Here is an 8,308-nt window from a genome sequence, read left to right on the forward strand (position 1 = left end):
TTGTGAAAGACGTGCGAAAACAGCTGCTACAATATCACGCTTTTGGTTCTCGTGTTAAGATTTTTAGAAACGCCACACACTTCATACCGTCAGTCATGTAACTATATAAAAGCAATAGGGAAAGCGTTGGAAGATAATTCACTTTATTGGTAGAAATTATTTTACAGTATATAGTTCACATTGTTTGTGAACGGTTTTTGTGACAGGTTCCATTTTTGTGTTTATTTGTATTCGTTTTATAAATGAATATCACTTTTTCAGAAAAAGATATAGTTGTAATATTTCAATGTGTGAAACAAGAATTCTAGTACGTTAATTCTTTTCCTAGTATTTCATATCGGTTCGTTCAGGACATGTTTTATAGTGAAACAATACTCCCATCTGTCCGTATAGAGAAATCTGTCAATAGTTACAAATGTCTGATTTTTAACTAAAAATAAATCATCTGAGGTCTCTTACATCTCTCCAGTTTCTGTTTATCAATGACTGATCTATTTATATAGTTGCTTAGAGGGAAAATGTCATCGTTGATTACATGATTGTAGTGAGATTAGATCCAGATGGGTATTGTTTATTGTAATTGTATCATTCCATACTTCCAGCAGGGTAGTAATTGCTTTGGAACACTAAATGTTGCATATAAATTAAGATTACACAACAATGAATTAAAATTATGTATGATGAAGCTTGGATTTCATCCAAACAAGAGGCAAGTCTAAGTCTTCAAGCATTCTTTTTCACTTCCAAATACGGCTTTTTATATAAGCAAGTTTTAAGACCTAACATTTTTCGTAGCTTTCATACTCCAGTTTCCATATATTTTGCATTTTAACTTTGTCCTTAAAAATATGTATGTATGTATGTATGTATGTATGTATGTATGTATGTATGTATGTATGTATATATGTATGTATGTATGTGTGTATGTATGTATATATGTATGTATGTATGCATGCCATTACCGTGGAAAGAAAATCCTTTCCTGTCGTAAAAGATATGAAAACCAGATATGTGGAGTGTTGTCTCCTGAAACAGCGTCAAATTGTACTATAATAGAGAAATTTTGTAGTTAAAGTTACCTCCCTTAAATCTGCACAGGGATATCTCTCTTTGGTATTTCCCATAGCTAAAGCGCTAGAATCGTTGCGTCTGAGAATCAGAATAGGGGAACCACTGGGATGACTTAGCGAATTTCTAGCTTCTGCGTTTAGAGAGAATTTTACCTCCACGCTAACTGCAATGCATTTGCCTTTCGAAGTTGAAATATGTCAAACAATAAAGTATGCTTGCGTCATAAATTCAGCTTATGCTTGGCGCTGATACAGCTGAAAACACACACACACACACACACACACACACACACACACACACACACACACACACACACACACACACACACACACACACACACACACACGCACACACACACACACACACACACACGCCCACACACACACACACATTTAGATGTATATATATATGTATAAAACGATGTCTTTTCTGTTCTATATTTCAGAGATGGGGAATTATTTACATTTGACGGATATTTGTCCTCATTTTGTTTGTTGTTAAAACAACGTTTCGGCTGATATACCCTCCAGCCTTCATATGGCGTAGTCGTTAAGAGTGCGGACTAATAAACTTCAAGACTCCAAGTTCGATTCCAGGCAATGAACTGAATAATAATAACAACAACAACAACAACAATAATAATAATAGTAGTAACATCGAAAAATACCTTAGGAAGGAGAACCCTGGCTCGAAATTTCCCTAAGACACTTGATGAAAGCTGGAGGGTATATCAGCCCAAACGTGTTAACAACACACAAGATGGAGACAAATATCCGTCAAATGTAAATAATGTAAATGTCTATTCTGTCTTTTCTTTCGTTTTGTATTTCAAAAATACTTCCCTTGTCAATGTTTTTTCGAACCACAATAGTAATTGCCAAGAATTTTCCACTGACCATAAGGATATTGTATGGTATTAAGTTTATTCATTGGATGCCAATACTATTTACCCGCGTTACGAGCCTGGTATGGTTTACGGATGATGTCTTAAAGTACATGGCCTAGTTCTATTATGTCATATTTTCCAAATTCCTTCCTTTTATCTTATCCTTCGGCAGTTGCATTTTTCGGCTCTGAAGAATATAACTTAGGGCAGCGGTTTCTTAGAATTTCTGTCTCTGAATAGATCGATGATCGATCAAGTAAGATTGATCCATGAACATCCCCAAACGTTTATTTGAAACAGCTATAAGCCTTTGACGAATAAATCGACGAGTATGACCCATTACTTCTGTCGTATACATATGTATATATATAAATATGTATGTGTGTGTGTGTGTGTGTGTGTGTGTCTGTGTGTGTGAATGTATGTATATATATCTATTTATACACGTATATGTATATATACACACACATGTGAAGATGTGTGTGTTGAAGTATTCTGGCAAAGTATGAATTAGATTTACAATTATGTATATGCACGGACTATCGAGGATATTTCGTTTTTCATGTAATCTGATCTGTTTTCGAGCAATCAACACAATTGCTTTCTTTTAGTCTGAATTATGCCTTGCAGCATAATCACTTTTATTCATACTGAACTTGATTTGAGGCATGAACATGCAATCTAAATATGATTTAATGCATGACACCCTCTCTAGATCTCCGACATCCTATCATTTTGTGATCTAATTACCATGACACTATGGTGAGCTTTGTATAGTTTTCTTCTGAAAATATGTTGAGTGAAATTAAATGTCATATTCTAGTTTCTCAAGTAGTTATTATAATAACGTAAGATTGGTCTCATTTTATACGAGATTATCATGATCAGAGAAATGAATTGGCTGCGTCGACTCAAATGATACAATAAACATACAAATACCTAAATCTTTTTGTTAATACCATAATATGAAATGGCTCAACGTAAATGATACTATATTTCAACACTATAGACCTGCTATTTATTTTGTCAGATAATGTTTGAGGCATTAGAATTTAGCAAGTTATATCAGGATATATCTTCTGTGAGTACATGATTACGCACTGTAAAGAAAATTTCCTGGGATAATATACATGTAAATATTGATACCCGTTCTGAAAGCACAACATGACGTCTCTATAAAGCAGCACGTTGTTGCAAAAAGCAATTTCTCGATTTCCGATGCATAATCCTGCCTCTGCTTCCATCACTGATAATAGCATTCAAGCGACCAACATGAATAAGGAATTTTCAGAGCTTTCCTATTAACACTCCATCTAAGCTGATCCAAATTGTTTATTATTTAGCGTATTTTCGTTTCCTAAGACGTCAAAGACATCACACAGGTCACTAAAAGCTATTTCCAGCATGTCAGAAAATTATAAGGCGGAGATAAATTGATTGGCATCATTGCTGATTTTCAAATAAATGGAATGTTCTCTCTCCGCTCTTCATATCTTTATGGAAGGACAAGATGACATGTCACGTATATTTAACAGCGCAACACTTATCTTGATTATTTCCTAGAAAATTATTCACACGAGTCTTATGATCCTTCATGGAATCAATCATTATCAAATACGAGCATTTATTTCCTTCTCATAATCTTAAAGTGAGTACAATTTATATGTATTCTTATACAAATAGAGCAATATTCATTATGTTTGTTAGAAAGTATAGTGTCTCCAAAATTGAGATTTACATTATACATTGAGCATAAAAAGCATTTATTAAGGGCCAGAGCATGTGAGTAAATTCTTTCCTATCGTTTTCTTATATAATTTTGCTTTTTAAAAAAATATACTATAGAAATACCATAATTATCAGGAGCAAGAACACCTTCTTCTTATAGATAAATGAATAACATGCCTTACAAATGTGGTAGATATTCAATTAAATATGTGATGACATATTCTCATATAGTACAAAACTAACCTTAAATGGTGCAATATATCACTGATCTATTCTGCTTTGATTGTAAACGAGAATCTAGATACAAGGCGTCCAATAATCATGGTCGATAACAGATGGTGTCTCTATCCCTGTATCTGTCTCAATCTTTCGATACGTGTGTGAGTGTACGTCCACCCATCCATTCATCCATCCATCCATCCATCCATCCATCCATCTATTGATACGTATGTACGTACATACATATATACATGCATACAATACATGTATATATATATATATATATATATATATATATATATATATGTATGTATGTATATGTGTGTGTTTGTTTCCGTGTGCATGCGTGTGTTTATACCTATAATGTAATGGGCATACACACTTATACAGCAAAATATGTATATTTCTATGCCTATACATTCATATTACGAAACTTAGATGCGAGAGTACTGTGATTGCAAACATTTTCTCCGCTCTTGATGTGCGGAAAAAGAAAGGCAAGATTTCTTATAGACTTTTCAGGGTGTTTTGTAAGTTCCTCTGTGAAAAAACAAACTCTTTTTTTCGCACGTCAATAGCATAGGATGTTGCTCTACTATATACTGTAGTTATGAATTACGGGATTATTTTAGTCAATGGGTCCTTTTTGGAATATTCTTATGTGAACACTTCATATTTAATTAAGGAATATATATATATCGTACACATTAGTCCTTGGATTTGAAAGGGAATTGACATGATTTGTGAGCCCTCACGTGTTTGTAAAAATATCAAACCAACTTTTGAATAAACCTATATACACAGACATGCAGTAAGTAAGTAGACACCTTTAATTTTCAAAATTTCTGATATAAGCGTCTTAATATGTTTTCAGCGGTGTAGAATTTACAATGTAATTATTCTTTTTCATTCCAGGTGCCATTATATTAAACATTTGCGATGAGTAACCATGCCACGCACAAAAAAATTCAGCAGAACTGTCAGATTTTCAAAGAAGTCGTATTGTTGGGCAATCTGAGGCTTGTCTTAGCCAGCGAAACATTACCGAACATTTTCACATTCCTCTTGCTACTGTTAATAGAAGTATAGTGAAATTCAAAAGCTAAGGAAAAGAATCAACAGATTCTCGTCCCGGCCGACCTGGACCCTCGGAAAGGAAGCTTCACTGTTTGAAGAGAATTGTGGAAAACGAACCCCATTGGAAGGCTTCTGACATTACAAAACAGCTAGAAGTTAGTCCAAGAAGGTAGTTACATATCTGTATACGTTTGGGTATTATGGACAAGCAGCTAGAATAAAACCTCTCTTTCAACCAATTAATATCATGAAAGGAAAGAAATTGACTAAGGAGATGTCAGAAAATCCAGTTCAACCAAATGTGAAACATGGCGGTATCTCTGCAATGGTATGGGGAGCTGTCAGCGGCAATGGTCATTCTGCGCTGATCGATTGTGTTGGAACCATAAACTCTGAAAAATACATCATCGAAATACTTAAGCAAGGACTACTCTGATGCATTCATACGATAACATAACGAAAAATAAGTTTTTATTGATGAAAGATGGAGTCCATGCCATACAGCGAAAAGGAATTAACAATGGCTGACTGAAAATGGGATCAAAAAGCTTCCTTGGCCGAGCCAATCTCCTGACATGAACCCAATGGAAAATCTTTGGAGCATTCTAGATAGAGCTATACGAAAAACTCCAGAGAAACCAAAATCTAAAGATGAATTGTTTCGATTGTTGCGTGAAAAGTGGGCAGAAATTGTACAAGAGACAATGACAAAACTCATCAGTTTCTGAATTAAAAACTGCAAAAGGAATGTCAACTAAATACTAAAGTATGTAGTCCTAGCAATCGATTACATTTCAATTGTTTGCTTTGCGTATTAAATAGAAGATATTGAAAATTAAAAGTGTCTATTTACTTCTTGTGTATATATATATATGCTGCGTTTCGAAATAGAAACAAACAAATACCTAGTTGGCATTTGATAAATTGATATATTTAATAGCACATCCCCTCATTTTTGAAAACTTAATTCCATCTATTTGGCAAATTGATGACCCATTGATGCCAAAATTCTTCAGATTTTGAAGCAAAGTGAAATTGAGTATGATTTTTTAATTACTAAACACGTGTCGCTCTAAATGTTACAGTGTCCTGAAAAGATGACTGTTAGATGAATCCAAGTCATGAGAGTGATGAGGAGAGGCAAAAACTCCCATAATTAGTGTCAAAATCTTTCCCTGAAGTATTTGGGCTCAATGTGGTTAGCAGTATCATATGATATTAACACCCCTGTATCGCTGACCAAAGATGTGCGTTTTTGAAAGCGTCTAATTTACGACAATGTTTTACCACATTAATATCTTAGTGTTTGACTTACGTTTTTCATTATATACCTTGCATCAAAAAGTGAACATAATTTTGTTATGGTTGTAGTTCTGGTTTAGGGATATATTCTCATTTTTCATTGGATGGAAACCATTGTCATTTCCGTTGGATGTGAATACAGAAAACAGAAGCTTTTAATCACAATTTCAGCGGCGGTGTCTGCCAATGAAAGCCTCACTAGCAAGTCTCCTCTTCAATGACGTGGGCTACACTTTCCTTAAACAGATGAAAAGTGATCTACTGAACAAGTTTAGACGCATTTTTTCTTCATGATGGTCCATATAAGGTGTAATTCGAATTGAACTGTTTAAATAAATCCGGTGCAGTTTGAGTCATTCTTTTTCTTCTAAACTACGGGTTTCAGAATCTCAGTATTAATGTACTTGTTTATCCAGATCGAGGGAAAGGAATATGGTTTGAAATAATAGCCCTATTCCTTTCCAGATCAAGGGAAAGGAAAATTTACCAAGAAGAGATCACTAAAATATCGTTGGAATGCACAATCATAGTAGTTATTGTCACTTGCATTACTGAAGAGCCCCTTTTGTATTCATACAGCATATACAGATTGATGTGGGTTTAATTGAAACTATTTTAAAAGGATAACATTTAAGCGTTAAACCATTTTACTGTCTTTCCCTGGGCGTCTGCTAATACTTTACATGTACCACGTCCACGCGTTGTTGATTATTTGATTGTTCTTCTATTTGGGATTTACTATATATATATATATATATATATATATATACACACATATATGTATGTGTGTATGTATGTATGTATGTATAAATATATCTATTCATTTGTCACCAGTCATTTAGATTATTGCTCCTAACTATGGTCAGCACAGAAAGTAAAATTGACGACAGAACTCAAAGCAATCCAGCAAAGCTACACAAAGAACATCATCTTAATGCGATATGTCAGTTACTGGAATATATAGAAAAATATAAGTCTCTACTCCTTAGAAAAAAGCGGGAAACTTACTCGGTGATATACACCTGGAAAATCCTAGATTTGTATCTAGCGTTGGAATTGTAAGTTACACAGACATCAGAACAGGATGCCACTGCAACATTTTAAATATCTTAACATTGCAATCAGGATACAGGAGCAGATACTGCAATACCTCGACCCTCAAGGGCCCAAAACTCTTCAGTATCCTCCCGAGAAAACTGAGAGAATTATATAGGGTAGATGTAACTTTCTTCAAAACAGAACTGGATCTCCAGAGTTCTGGATGGACTTACTTCGTTGCAAGAAACGCGTGTGAAGGTAGCATTAAACTCTCTCTTGCACCAAAATGGTTTAATGAAAGTGTGTAAAAGTAAACGGCGGTGCCAGATCATGGCTGAAGCTCTCGAACTGAAATTAGTTAATTAAATATATATGTATATATATATATATATATATATATATATAACAACGGAACCAAAAGTGAATAAATGTGGTCGGCCTAACTGTGGCACATGTCCCAACCTTTTGGAAAGTTCAGAGTTCCACTTTAGACAAGGTGAAATATTTAAGATTAAATCAAATATCATATCGTATATATTTACCCATTATATGTTAAATCATAATGTATGTTTATATATCGTAATGTTTTAACTTAAATTGTCATATTTTTATATAACTTGGAAATTATGCATGTTTATAAATATTTTTAAATGAATATTTTGAACATTCATGATATTTCTAAAGTGTATATCGTTGTATTTGCCTGTTTTTTTACCGTACCTTTTACACATTTTAGAGACTGAAAACTATAAATTTATTTATTGATTCTTGAACGAATTGAACACACACAAACACACTCACACACACACACACATATTATATCTTGCGTTGGATATATGGTATTGTTCCTGTGGTTTTCCACCCTTATGTATTATTTTTACTATAATGTGAATTCTAGCTCATGCTGAGCGCTTCAACTCTAGCCCGTCTTTATGTATTGTTATATTAACAATATATAATTATACAAAAATTACAGCTTATATATAT

At 33.8% G+C, this 8,308-nt stretch overlaps 1 long non-coding RNA gene across 1 annotated transcript in view; it reads right to left on the bottom strand.

The window, feature by feature from the left end:
- The window catches only part of LOC128249956 (uncharacterized), a 29,424-nt gene extending 27,143 nt beyond the window's left edge, over positions 1-2,281 (bottom strand). The window contains exon 1 of the long non-coding RNA XR_008266102.1: positions 1,739-2,281. This is a non-coding gene — a long non-coding RNA (uncharacterized LOC128249956). The remainder of the gene's footprint in view (positions 1-1,738) is intronic.
- Positions 2,282-8,308: the final 6,027 nt, after the last annotated feature.

This window comes from Octopus bimaculoides, chromosome 18, assembly GCF_001194135.2.
Source record: "Octopus bimaculoides isolate UCB-OBI-ISO-001 chromosome 18, ASM119413v2, whole genome shotgun sequence".
Lineage (NCBI taxonomy): Eukaryota > Metazoa > Mollusca > Cephalopoda > Octopoda > Octopodidae > Octopus > Octopus bimaculoides.